This window comes from Schistocerca cancellata, chromosome 4 (assembly GCF_023864275.1).
Source record: "Schistocerca cancellata isolate TAMUIC-IGC-003103 chromosome 4, iqSchCanc2.1, whole genome shotgun sequence".
NCBI lineage: Eukaryota > Metazoa > Arthropoda > Insecta > Orthoptera > Acrididae > Schistocerca > Schistocerca cancellata.
Genome location: NC_064629.1, coordinates 735,644,090 through 735,659,463, shown reverse-complemented (window position 1 = coordinate 735,659,463; position 15,374 = coordinate 735,644,090). Strand labels below are relative to the sequence as shown.

At 39.7% G+C, this 15,374-nt stretch overlaps 1 pseudogene; it reads right to left on the bottom strand.

Moving 5' to 3' along the window:
• Positions 1–641: 641 nt before the first annotated feature.
• On the bottom strand, positions 642–759 carry LOC126186070 (5S ribosomal RNA; annotated as a pseudogene).
• Between the last annotated feature and the right edge of the window lie 14,615 nt (positions 760–15,374).

The window sequence follows — 15,374 nt, the reverse complement described above, 5'->3', positions numbered from 1 at the left end:
TTGTTATTATATAATGCCCAATAGGTGTGTAACACACCTAGTGTTAAGGCAATGTGGGTACGACCTTAACTGACCAAAGATACCAGGAAAATTACTGCAGTATACATGTACTTATGATAGTGTATGGTAACCTACAGAAGTTTTGCAACTCTAATACAACCTCAACCTAGTAGATCAATACTATCAAGCAAAAAAGATTGGTCACATTAAAGAATTCATTCATATCAAATCACACTGAATATAATGACAAAGCAGACCAACTAACAAGGGATGCAAATATCTGTGGAATACCACGAATGTTGAACTCCCATACACGGACTAATTTTTACAAATCAAACACCACGTGATTCTTTTGTGCAAGGAGGAATGGACTGATAGCACAAGTGTTCGCAAGGTGGAGCAAGAGGGCACTTGTCCCCACCTGCAATTCCCTTATATAGCACTCCGTCTTCAGGCCACAGGTGGCCCATCGGGACCATCTGACCGCTGTGTCATCCTCAGATGAGGATGCGGATAGGAGGGGCGTGTGGTCAGCACACTGCTCTCCCAGGCATTATTATGGTTTTCTTTGACCAGAGCCGCTACAATTTGGTCGAGTAGCTCCTCAATTGGCATCACGAGGCTGAGTGCACCCTGAAAAATGGCAACAGTGCACGGTGCCAGGGATGGTCACCCATCCAAGTGCCAGCCACGCCCGACAGTGCTTAACTTTGGTGATCTGATGGGAACCGGTGTATCCACTGTGGCAAGACAATTTCCACTGCAATCCCCTTACTGACATTTTATTCATTATGGAACTCCCTCGGATTTCTAGCTACTATTTCAGCGACTGCACTGAACTGATGATTAAACACTGTCGTCCGCGACGAGAAGTACGGCACCTTTAACAGTCACTATGTATCTTAGGTTTTGTTAGTTGTCACTCTGTTCAAGGAAAACTGTGCCCATTCCTTGGTTGGTGCAGTTGTGGTTTCAGCGCTGATTTGCAGGCTAAATGGATATGAACCTTTTACACTACCGTAACGAAATAATGCCTTCAATCTCTCGCTTCCTCATTCGACCCTTACCAAGCTGCAAAAAAAGGAACCGTCCTAACATCCTGGCACACAGATCCGTTGTTGATTCCCACCATTGGCTTCAAACATGGCGTTAGTGTATGAGCCAATGTGTCCTCATTTCCCATAAGGCTGCCCCTCTCCTTGATGCATGGCGGAATCACAACAGTAGTTTGCCATTTATCTCAGGGAAAAGAAAACTCCTGACGGCTTGTAGATTCTGCATTCACTTTTACATGTCAGAGCTATTCTAGTACACTGGAAAGAACACAGCAGTGTTATATTGTAGATGCACACACCTACATTCAGTACCAAACAGCAGAAAAAAATTTCTTCGTTAGAAGAGAGGAAAATGGTGTGGAATTTCAAGGTCGAAAAAAATGTGCACTCAAGGACTGAAACCATCTCAAAGTTTATGGGTACAATACAGCGCAAGTTGCAGTCACAGAGCTACGAATACTGTGTTCCAGTCGGATTGCTGCACAATAATGTGACAAACTGGAGGAACAAGGATTAGCTTGGTGCAGTTCTAGGCTACTACACGTTGATTCTGCTGGCCTATTCCGATATTGTTTTGGGAAGTTTCCCACATTCGTCTAATTGTGTATTCGTCCTGTGATATACCTACACTTCACCTAACTAATCCAGAAAAATATGGCTTTCAAAAGACATTTTGTTCAACTTCAGTTATACCATAAACACTAAAAAGTAGAAATCTTGAAAGTAATGCAATAAATCCATTAACACGAAATGTGAAGTTTTCAAAGCAAATCAAGTATAATAGATAGCATCAAAGTTGAATAATCCGTATCAAAGTTTGTTACCTGTTCCTCTGCGTCCAGAGATGTTAATGGAACATTTCTGTTCTGCAAGATTTTCTCAACGATTGCGACTTTTTTCCTATATCACATTTTTAGTTTCCAGTTTCAATCGAACATTAAACAAGTATGAATATTTTGTTGCTTTACGTCATAACTCGTTGTATACCCTGGATTTAATCGTATGAGGATGGTAATTTATGATTGGTGAATCAAAAAGGTGTCATCCACATTCATATTAACAACATAAAAAGATAGATTTTATATATACTACTGAAATACATATAGCCAGCCACTCTGTACTATCCCAGAACTTTTTCCCAGGTATTTTCCACACCCTAAGTACGAATGTCCCTGTCATCAACATTTGTGCCTAGTTCTCGCCAATGAAATTTTCAGCTACATGATCATCAAGCACGTGAGGGTTAGAGCACTTGTCTTTCTCCTTTTTCTCTACCATGCACCATACAATACCATTTGTGAACTGTATTGAAGCTAAATAATCTGTTTCTCCTGAACCCTGGCATGCAATTTTCTCACTTAGTTTTTCTGATCATTATATGATCTCTGTTATGGAGTTTTCGTCAATAGGCTCGGTTTCCTGAGATTCATTTATGCATTGCTTCGGTTTTCAGAGGATTTGAGTTCAGTTTCTATAACTTGTGGAGCAACAGTCGCCAGAATTTCCCACACTGCCACCTGGGTTGGTACGGAGCACATGCCTAAGCTCTGCTCTGGACACTTCATAGCTCAAGAAATTACAGCATCTGCAGTTGACCTACAGATATTTCACACACAACAGCCTCCTAGTAGTTTGGATTACGCCATGACTCCCTGCCTAGTGGAATAACAGCTTACTTCTTCCTGTTCAGTGGACTTGACTGATAAACAGACAAGTTGGCTTCCCTCACTTCCTAGCAAATTTGTCAGGTTCTAGATCATCCATAATGTTTCTTCTGCATATTCATATTCTTCAACAAAGTCTATGCACTGGCAAGAAAATCTGTAAGAACTAACTGAAGATGGATTTGTAATAAATCGAAAACCAGCAATGACTTGATTTGATTAAACTTTCTCAAACCATGCTTGTGGCAATATTACCATCAATTGCCACCACTGATTCAGTCACATTGATTATGATTGCAGCTGCATTTGTCTCCTCTGATGTAATGTCTAAGCACCTCCTTTTGCATTTGTAATGGATAAGAACCATGCTCATAATATTCATATGATTAGCTACCACAGAATTACATTGACAGTGAGAGTAATGTGACTAGCTCTGAATTTGGCAACACTATAAATGGGCAGATTAACAGTTAAGGTAGATGTGTCACAGAAAGATGCAACTATTAGACTGAATTCTCCATCCAGGCAGAATGTCTATATGTTTCCCCTATAGTTTGCACCAGCAGCATCGTCACTTGACCACTGATACGGCCAGCGTTGACCCCAGCACACACAGGAAATTTGCTAACACAGAAATGTTTATGATCACTTTTGATTCACTGCTTAAGGCACTAAGCCATGATATCATCTTAGCTATCATCAATCATTAGTGGAAAGCAGATGATCATAGCTTACAGAGTAACAATGGCACTTAGTTTGGGCATTTTTGTAATCTGCACCTCAGACCTATACTTGCAGACTCTCTCTCTCTCTCTCCTGTGCTGTTCCTACAGCTGTTGCTGCATCCCACATATCTATCTCCATCAGTTTCTATCTTCCCAATCTTGCTCATCATCTTCTATTTATTTATTTATTTAGATCTCATACAACAAGACATTTGCATGGATGTAAGACATTTCAGATTATTACAAATTATACAAAAGAACACAAAAAAACCCATAGCAAAAGGAGATATAGGATAACACAAAATTCACATTAATAGGCATAGACAAAATTACACTTAATGAAGTTAAAATAAAGGTAGATATTAATAGGTTAGGTTAGTGTTTTTTAACGTCCCGTCGACAACGAGGTCATTAGAGATGGAGCAAAAGCTCGGATTAGGGAAGGATGGGGAAGGAAATCGGCCGTGCCCTTTCAAAGGAACCATCCCGGTATTTGCCTGAAATGATTTCGGGAAATCACGGAAAACCTAAATCAGGATGGTTGGAGACGGGATTGAACCGTCGTCCTCCCAAATGCGTGTCCAGTGTGCCATCTCGCGTAGATCTTAATAGCTAAATAAAAGACACAGTAATGTTAACAATGATTCTAACTATTGTAACGCATAAGAGTACATCAGATTTAATTAAAAGAAATAAAATCAATTAGAGTTAACGCAACTGAAATATTCTTCAACTGAATAAAAGGATAATCTATTAGATAGTATTTGAACTATAGTTAAAATTTGGGAAAGTCATGGACAAGTGATTTCAGCGATGGTGGGAGAGCACTGAACACCTTGAAGCTGATGTAGTGGACTCCTTTATGTACAATACTAAGATTTTTAATTCATAATGGTGGTCCATCTTCTTCCTGGTATTGTGGGTATGGTACGAATCATTGGTTTTGTATAGTTGCCCATTTTTATCAATGAAACATAATAGGAAGTAGATATATTGACTTGCAATTTTCTAAAAAGGTTTCTAGTTCTTTTTTTAAATGGCCTCCTTTATCCTGTCTAACCAGGCTACCTTGAGTCTTCCTCATTTTCTTTGCTAAGGATTGCAATTCAAGATTTTCTTTGGCATCTGCCATTCACATTACATGTCGATACCAGGTGCACTGCCATTCTTCTATTCTAACTGTGATGCTATTCTAACTGTGATGCTTTTTTGAGTCTGGGTCATTTCCTAATCATTGCATTTCTTGGTCTTACTAAGATATTCTACACGATTTTCTGAGTGTGCCCATTTCCACAACATTCAATTTGCTCCAGTAACCATAAGTTGTTATAGGTGCTACAGTACTTCTGTAGGGCATCTTCTTAACTTTCAAACTTACCTTAGGCCATAACAGAGGGTTTAGCTTCTGGATTACTGCTTTCTCATTTCTGTATTTAATTACTTGTTCCGTATGTAGGATGCTACCGAAATATTTTTAAATGCCTTAATGTGCTGGCCCTCTACTAATAAGTTCCCACATTTTCTCCACTTCATAGGTATTTAGTCTTTTGAAAATTTACTTACAAGATACAAGTAAAATAACAGTCACATTTACAAGTTGTGATAACTCCCTTGTTCATGTTTACACTGTCCTTCACTGCAGAGGTGGTGAACTTAATGAAAGTAGGGCACTACATAGCCTTAAATGCCCTACTCACTTCATCATAATGCAGATCTTCTGCATATTTTGATTGTTGGAAAGTGTGAAGGTCTGGTAAAAATACGATCAGTAGAACTCGAATACTTGATTCAGGGGTAGCTTAACGTTATCTGTTGAATATTAGGGTGGGGCACTGAGAACCACAGAACACTACATACAAGGTTACATAACTTCAGTGCCAGTAAAGAAATGATCTTTCTCACTTTGGGTATGTTGGTAGGACTGCTCTACTGACGAGCATTTTGCTTCTGCAAGGTCTGGTTCCACTCATTGGCTTTCTACTTGTTATTTTGTTTGCACTACAGTGAAGTAATTTTTCTGAGAGCTTGAGAGATTAAGATTTTGAGCTTGACATATTAAGATTTTGTGGCAAATGATTGGTTGAAATTCAGACTAAGTAAGATATTATAATAATGCTGGAATTGTGTTATAATGTTGTATATCAAACACTGAAAAATGTTCACACAGAACCTCACAAGAGTCTTGTATAACAATATATACTACTGGGGCACATTGAGCCAAGTTCTCACAGCACACAATAAATCATGGTTTATTGCACCCCATAATGGTCCACCAGGTTCATCGCACCCTGTATTAGTTCACTGTACCCCGACTGATTTAATTTTCCTTGGATATGTTGTGTGCTTCTGCGGGTTTCTTAGCATGGGTAAATATTTATGTGCTGGTAATGAGTATTCTTTTACATAATTTAACTAGTCCTATTTTTTATCAGTTTTGTTCACATCACAGAAATACAGACAGAGGTAAAAGAAATGAAGATTTAATGCAAGATGTTCTGAATGATGGAGTCAGTTCACCAAGCAGCTAAATCTCACACTTACCCTACTTTTTTGTGATGTGTTGACACAAAAACATGGAACAGTGAAAGATAGCTTTATCCCTACATACCTCAAAAAACCCTCAACATACAGATGTAGGCATGTTCTCTTCATTCAATGGAAGTTATTATTCAGCACTTAATTCCAAACTCCTACAAATTAAAGGTATTCCTCTTACAATTTATGATGTAGCTGCATATGTCAAAATTGTTCACATCACACAATACCCAACATATATTCTGCCATTTTTCCTTTTGATAAACATGTATTTAAGGATGAAGGTTTCATGGTCAGTGCGATAACAAGCAGAGTTTAGGAGAACAATAGGACAGTGTCAGATACTAATGCTTTTTATCATAACAAGAATGTATTGTCTGGAGTACAGGAATAACAAACTTATTTTGGCAGTGTGTCAATCACAAGATCAGCAGCCTGCAGGACCATCTGTAGTGTAAGATACTCGAACATCTCTAACCAAATGATTTTTTCCAGAAATAATTTGACACTATCTAAAAGATGAGAATGGAAAGACAAGCAGTAAATACAAGAAAGGATAAAATTTAACTGCAACTGATTTGCCGGAGAAAAAATAGTTGGAAGCCACAAAACATCCCGTAAAAAAGCTCAACCAGAAGCTTTACGGCCAAGAATCTGATGATTACAAAGAGAGTGATGTCAAGCTGAATGAGTTTCTTTAATCAGAAAACAACTTCGAGGCTATGCACAAATCCTCAGAAACACATGATTTTGTTCTGAGCAAGAGTCAGTTTATTATGTGCGGCAAATTCTGAAACCAAAGGATGATGCATGGGATTATCAAGTGTCATTTTTGAGAAACAATGTGTAGGCAATTCTTCTTTCCTCATGTAAGGGATAAGGCATCTGTTCAGCTAACAATATAGTCTATTTGTTGCCACAACCTACTAAAAATAAGACCAATAATTTCAAATGAATATGCATGGTTGATTACCTATGTCCTTTAGATGATTTTTGTGAGAAATGTGTGTGAAGACTGTATTAAATATTTAAATAACTCTGCAATTAAGTTTTTTTACTGAAACTGTTGACACTGGTTCACGGTATGTCACATGTGAGGCAGAATGAACTACTCGCATACTTTTATTCAAAGACATTCCACTACAAAAGTACTATTCATAGGGCATTCTTAGGAGGGCATTTGATACTTGAATGATTATACTTCAAAATATGAAAACCACAAAAAAATGTTCAGATGGCTCTGAGCACTATGGGACTTAACATCTGAGGTCATCAGTCCCCTAGAACTTAGAACTACTTAAACCTAACTAACCTAAGGACATCACACACATCCATGCCCGAGGCAGGATTCGAACCTGCGACCGTAGCGGTCGCGCGGTTCCAGACGGAAGCGCCTTTAACCGCGTGGCCACACTGGCCGGCTGAAAACCATAGATCTGTATTAAAATTATTGGATGAGCAGCAATGAAAAATATATATTTTTTTTTTCAGTTCAACATACCCCACTCTCCCATACTTGGCCTTTGCACACCATGGAGGTGCACCCAAATCAACAGTTGTGAGAAAATGAAGTGCCTACAGCGATCCTTATGATTTTATTTATTTTCTTGCAATGAGTTTTGGGGCTTCAATGCATCATCTTCAGGCTGTAGTTCATGTGGAAGGGATTGACATGATCCCTATAGAGAGTGATTCATGAAGATATGCAAATATGTTAATGTTATTCTACAATATAACTAAAGAAAAAAAGTTCATATAAACATAGGTCCACAAATGTTTAGTGATGGAGTTATGGCTAATAAAAGATTTTGTCTGAAATTTAGCAATTTTGCTAATATGAAGCCACTGCAGAACTGTAGGAGGCTAAAGCAAAGCAGGATTTCCATTTATTTTGTTGTCATTGATCTGGTGAATCTAATAAAACATGTCTCAGACGTGTATCTGCAGTAGTTTTGCAGAACACCCAGAGAAGCAAAGAAGTAATTTTGTAAATTTTTTAATTTATTAACTACTTGGCTCACTTTTTTTTTTATTCCAGACAATTGCACAAAGTTTTCAACAGAAGTTGTAGAGAATTTAATTTTGGAAGAATGATGGTAATAACATTAACTGAAACTGTATGAATGTGTCAGATAATCTGCTTTTATTTAATATCATAGCACAAGTGAATTCATGTTACATCAGAAAAAAACAAAGTTCAGTGTTAAGGAAGTTGTACAGTGAACATACAATTTCACAATACATTCACAATAAATGTTCAAAAATGTCTCCACCAAGTTCAATGCATTTAGCTGCACGTGTAAGAACAGATTTTGTTGCTCATTTCAGTTTCACAGGGTTGTTCTTAATTTCGTGTATTGCATTCATCGTGCGAGCAAGTAATGCCTTGTGTGTATTGACTTTGCCCTCATAAACTATGTCTTTCATCCATCCCCATACAGAAAAATCCACTGGTGTTAAATCAGGCGATCTGGGTGTCCACAGATATGTAGCACCACGACCAACCCATTTCTGGGGAAAATGATCATTTAAATGTGTAGTAACAGCATTGGTGAAATGTGAAGGTGTGCTGTTACATTGAAAATACATTTGCAATCACATAGCAAATGGAATATCTTCGAGCACGCGGGGCATTTCTTCTTGAAGGAATTGTAAGTATGTCTCACCAGTTGGATGTCATGGGAAAATGAATGGTCAGATAAAGTGTGTATTGATTACACCACACATATGCTAAATCACTGCTGGAAATTGCTTTGCACTGTTGAATGTGGGTTTGCTTCAGACCATATGTACTCATTATGTATTTTGTTTATACCATCTCAAGCAAACTGTGCCTCATCAGTAAATAAAATGTATTTGTGTAGCTGCCGATTAGTATTTAACCAGTTGCACAACTCCATGTGAAGGGCAGGATCTCCCGGATGTAAATGATGAACTTTTTGTTTATTGTAAGGATACAGATTATGGTACTTCAGTGTACGCCATACCTTAGATTGTGAAATGCCAAATCATTGAGAGATATGTCGTGTACTGGTATTCGGGCTACATTGAACAGCATCCATAATATCCTCATCATTGTCTTCACATATCGAGTGCTCATACGTAGAGAACCTGTCTTCCATAACATTCGAAAGACTCCACTACTGGTTTGATCATTCGGAATCCTCCGAGTTAGATAACATATGCGATATTCATTAACTGCAGCCATAGCATTACCATCACATTTACCATAAATAAACACCATATGGGTGTATTCCTCTGCTATAAATTAGTAAGGCATCCCCATTTCATAAATAACCTACAAACTACAACAATTACTATGTGGTTTCACTTTAATATATTATTGTTGTCATGTTCTTTCACTGAAAAATACAGAAAACTAACTTGTTTCAACGTTAGGAAACGACAAACAACTTACTAACAGTTGCCAACAAGGACATAAACATTTCTACATTCTTAATGGAAAGTAAACAAATTTACTTGTATAATAATCTTTGCTTCTCTGGATGTTCTGGAAAACTACTGCAGATACACGTCCGGAACACATTTCATTGGATTTACCAGGTCAATAACAACAAAATAAATGGAAATCGTGCTTTACTTTAACCTCGTACAGTTCTGCGATGGCTTCATATTAGCCAAGTTGCTAAATTTCAGGTAAAAATTTTAAGTAGCCGTAACTCTTCTAAGTAAACATTTGCAGACCTATGTTCATATGAACTTTTTTCTTTAGTTTTACTTGTAGAATAACTTATAAAAATATTTGCATATCTTCATGAATCGCTCTGTATGTATTGCATCAGTGGCCGCATAACTGGTTACGCAGACTATCTGAAAACTTTTAGTGTCAGCACTCTAACCATCACCTGTCAAACAACCCCTTCTGCATCAACTACAGTCTGAAGATGGCACATTGAAGCACCAAAACGGTTTGCAACAAAATAAATAAAATCATAAAAACAGCTGTAGGCACTTCATTTTCTCACAATAGTAAATGGCCATTGTCCCAAAGACCTCCTGTCAAAAGGCTGGACATACAAATCGACAGTGTTTGGAACAAAGCAAATAATGAACTCTCAGAAAGATGACACCCACTACAGAGCGCCGTGGTGCCTTAAAAGAAAGAATAAAGGCAGTGACCTTTTTTTTTAGATCAACATTTACTAATTTACATATTTCTGACTTTAGTTACAGCATACTATAGCATATGGGTTCTGCCTTCTTGCAAATACTGCTTTTTATTTTTACCCAAACATGTTTCAGCACCTCTGTGCCATTATCAGTGCGTTTTTGTTTATTGAAAAACGTAAAAAGTCAATATTTTAGATTATAATTGATTTAACAAAGTGGAGGCCTAAAGAAAGTATTTGTTCGTTTTCCTGCTTACCGTAATTTTACATTATATGTTTTTATGGGACCCACTGTATGGTGCCCTGCACTGATAGCTTCTCACCTGCAAACCAAATAACATAAATGTAAATTTCATCGGCGAGTTAACACATCCCTTTAACCATCTCTTGTTGAAGCTCTCTGGTATCTCAATGCAATTTTACTATAATTTAGTATAGTTTGAATCTCAATAGTTATGTTGTGCTCCCCATGTGATTTGGCAGTTAACAGCTTGCTTGTCTGGGTAACTCTTGCTGTCTGCCATTACTCTGTTTGCTGAAATGGGCCTGTAAGTTTCTGTAGCGCTTTGTGAATCTACATATGAATTTTTCAAATATACCTTCCTTTTTATTATTTTTTAAACAACAACATATACACTGATAAGCCAAAATATTAAGACCACTGCCCACCATGACATGGGATGCAACCTGGTTGCATTGTGGGCATGTGACCCAGTAACAAAAGTATGTAAGCAGAGCAGACATGTGTGGGGGTTAACCATAGTGAAAATATGGGCTGCAAATAGGGAAATCTATTGAAATAAATGACTTTCAGAAAGGGTAGATTACTGTTAGGCACAGCCTGTGAACGAGTGTCTAAAAAAAAAACGAAGTTGGTTGAATGTTAAAGTGCTACTGTTCTGAGCATCTATAGAAAGACGTAGGAGGGTAATGAAACTACCACTAGGTGCTAAATGGTTGGACGTCCACAATGCTTCACAGAACGTGGGGGTTTGGAGGCTTGTCGGCTCTTTAAAGTAGGACAGATGGTGATCTGTGGCATCTTTGCTGACAGAGCGCAATGCTTGTGCATGTACAAGTGTTTTAGAGCACTGTTCATTGTACATTGTGGAACATAAGGGCTCAGCATCAGACCACCCCTGTGTGTTCACATGTTGACCCAAAGACATCATCAATTACGATTGAAATGGGCATGGGACCATTGGGATTCAACCATCAATCAATGGAAATAAGTCGGCTCTCCAGGTGAATCACACTTTTGCTACACTGAGTTGATGGTCAGCTCCACAAATGCCATCATCAATTGAACAGTGGCTTGAAATGTGCAGCATGCCATGGACACAAGCTGGTTGGAGCAGTGTTATGCTAAGGGGTACATTCTCCTGTGCTTGCATGGGACCTGTGGTAGTAATTGAAGACCCCGCTGACAGCTGCAAATCGTCTGCATGTCTTAATGCTTGATGTCTTCCCTGGTGGGGATGTCAACTTTGAGCAGTATGCCATGGACACAATCTGGTGGAAGCAGTGTTATGCTGGCTCCATGTCTCAGAGCCAGAACCGTGCTACAGTGGTTTGAGGAGAGTTATAGTGAACTGATGTTGCTGTCTCGGTGAGCAAATTCACTTAATGTAAGTCCTATGAAACCCATCTGGATCACTATTAGTCACTATCACTGTGTATGCAAATCTGAGACCATTATTTACAAGAATTAAGTGATGTATCACGTAGACATCTAATGCCATACACCTACACAAACTGTTGGATCCCTGATATGCAGAACCAGTGATATACACTCCTGGAAATGGAAAAAAGAACACATTGACACCGGTGTGTCAGACCCACCATACTTGCTCTGGACACTGCGAGAGCGCTGTACAAGCAATGATCACACGCACGGCACAGCGGACACACCAGGAACCGCGGTGTTGGCCGTCGAATGGCGCTAGCTGCGCAGCATTTGTGCACCGCCGCCGTCAGTGTCAGCCAGTTTGCCGTGGCATACGGAGCTCCATCGCAGTCTTTAACACTGGTAGCATGCCGCGACAGCGTGGACGTGAACCGTATGTGCAGTTGACGGACTTTGAGCGAGGGCGTATAGTGGGCATGCGGGAGGCTGGGTGGACGTACCGCCGAATTGCTCAACACGTGGGGCATGAGGTCTCCACAGTACATCGATGTTGTCGCCAGTGGTCGGCGGAAGGTGCACGTGCCCGTCGACCTGGGACCGGACCGCAGCGACGCACGGATGCACGCCAAGACCGTAGGATCCTACGCAGTGCCGTAGGGGACCGCACCGCCACTTCCCAGCAAATTAGGGACACTGTTGCTCCTGGGGTATCGGCGAGGACCATTCGCAACCGTCTCCATGAAGCTGGGCTACGGTCCCGCACACCGTTAGGCCGTCTTCCGCTCACGCCCCAACATCGTGCAGCCCGCCTCCAGTGGTGTCGCGACAGGCGTGAATGGAGGGACGAATGGAGACGTGTCGTCTTCAGCGATGAGAGTCGCTTCTGCCTTGGTGCCAATGATGGTCGTATGCGTGTTTGGCGCCGTGCAGGTGAGCGCCACAATCAGGACTGCATACGACCGAGGCACACAGGGCCAACACCCGGCATCATGGTGTGGGGAGCGATCTCCTACACTGGCCATACACCACTGGTGATCGTCGAGGGGACACTGAATAGTGCACGGTACATCCAAACCGTCATCGAACCCATCATTCTACCATTCCTAGACCGGCAAGGGAACTTGCTGTTCCAACAGGACAATGCACGTCCGCATGTATCCCGTGCCACCCAACGTGCTCTAGAAGGTGTAAGTCAACTACCCTGGCCAGCAAGATCTCCGGATCTGTCCCCCATTGAGCATGTTTGGGACTGGATGAAGCGTCGTCTCACGCGGTCTGCACGTCCAGCACGAACGCTGGTCCAACTGAGGCGCCAGGTGGAAATGGCATGGCAAGCCGTTCCACAGGACTACATCCAGCATCTCTACGATCGTCTCCATGGGAGAATAGCAGCCTGCATTGCTGCGAAAGGTGGATATACACTGTACTAGTGCCGACATTGTGCATGCTCTGTTGCCTGTGTCTATGTGCCTGTGGTTCTGTCAGTGTGATCATGTGATGTATCTGACCCCAGGAATGTGTCAATAAAGTTTCCCCTTCCTGGGACAATGAATTCACGGTGTTCTTATTTCAATTTCCAGGAGTGTATTTCGTTCCAAAGACAGACAAACAAACTATTAAGTAGGTGGTAATAATGTTTTGGCTCATCAGTGTATATTATACACTGCAGGATGTGGTATGTTGTTAATATCATTTCTCTAGGTATGGTAGTAATTCACAAGTCTCTCGTTTGTTAAAATTACCTAAAAGATCACACAGTAGGTCACAATGGTTATAAAAGACCACGCAGGCAGCTCCCACCCCCCGTCTCACCACATCATACTTGAGAAAGCCTATTACAACAGTGGTGCAACTGATAACTCAAAGGTTAGAAATGAATCACTGTTTGCTTCAAAGGTTCACAGGTGTTATGTCAGATGGTATTATGCAAATTGCACAATATTTCCATTAGGCAGCAACTCATTATCTTCAGGTGCAACCTTAAGATGACAACAAACTGGCCAATGGAAATATGGTGCAGGTTAAACAGTACCATCTGCTGCAATGCTCGTGAACCTTTCAAGCAGTTACTACATTGAGAGTCTCAAACAGCAAATGGTTGTTGGTCTCCAAAAACTCAGTTTACAGCATCCTCTCTCAGAATAGGCCGAGATCACCACAGTCCAAAACACACAATGTTTCACCATATGCTCTACACACACAATGTGTGCATGCTTGGTGATTACTGCAATAGAAGTCTGGTTGTACTGTGCAGTCGCCAGATCATGAACCCATATGTAAGATGTTCGACATCAGCTGCAGATTATGCATCATGAGGTGCTCCCATCTGGCATGACCTAAAAGGTGTGTGTAACTCATAGTGTGCTACGGATGTGGGACGTGGGATTTTTTTACTATTTCCTAGCATTAAAAATATTAATATTCAAAGTTTGTTTCAGAGAGAATTAGTTTATCAATCAATGGCATATGCTGATTCTTCTTTCAAGACTATTGTATTCTGTTAAACCAATAAACTGCACACTATAGAAAATTCTTTTTAAGACAAAATTCAAAACACACATTTTTTTCATTGCCAAATACTGAAGAGGATAGCTGTTACACACACCTCCGCATTCAGTATTCTCACGAGATTTAATTGATAAAATTTCCGAAGATCTTACATGAAGAGTCTTCACGTCAGGTCATGTCCTTGTTATAAATTAGCTTGTAAATTTCTAATCTTTCATAAACAACAGCTATTAACTACAAAAAAGTGAAACTGTGTGGAGTTATGCAGTATTCCCTATCATAATGTGTGTCATTAGTTACAGATAACATTTGCATTGCCACACAGAACTTAAAAACAATCTACATCCCTTGCTGTTATTTATATAATGAGTTTTTAAGCTATAGAAAGAATAACTGAAATCATTAATGTTAAAATCCCTATCAAGCCATTCTGATTTCATTTTCCTTTATTAGCCAAAACCACTTCAGGTGAATGGTCAGATGGTTCCTAAAACAGGCTGCAGCCCTCCATGCAAAACCAAACTCATGTTCCATTTCTAATAACTCTAACCAATGTTCTAACTATCCATCATTAATCATTCTGATTACAGATCTTTTATGCAATGGTTATCATTATTGACTGCAATGAAGAAAGTTCAGAAGCCTTGGAAATGAATAGTGGGTAAAATATGAAGCAAAGTGTGAGTGACACATTGCATATTTTACACACAACAGTGCAGCTGTGGCTTGGCAATGCAAATTGCCCATATAAAATCTAATGGGATCTAATCTGACACATGCAATGAGTCATGGCTTCACTGTGACATGTTTGCACATGAGCCAGCCAGTGTCAAAGGCTGAACTGCAGTGACTCACCTGAAAAGTGATCAAATATCAAATTGATTACTATAAATTAAAACATACCTCTGTCATGCACCAAATGGGATAAAATTTTGTGCAAACTTTTGTAATAAAGTGTACATGAGTGTGGGAATCTGAATGTGCAGTACTGATGCCAATCACATACACGTGAGGAATCAGTGAAGTGTAAAGCAGCTATTTTCAATGCTTTGGAATTATAAAAATTTTTTTGTTCCCTCAGACTATTAAAGATAATAATTTGTTTTTCTGTAATATATTATTTGGTAACT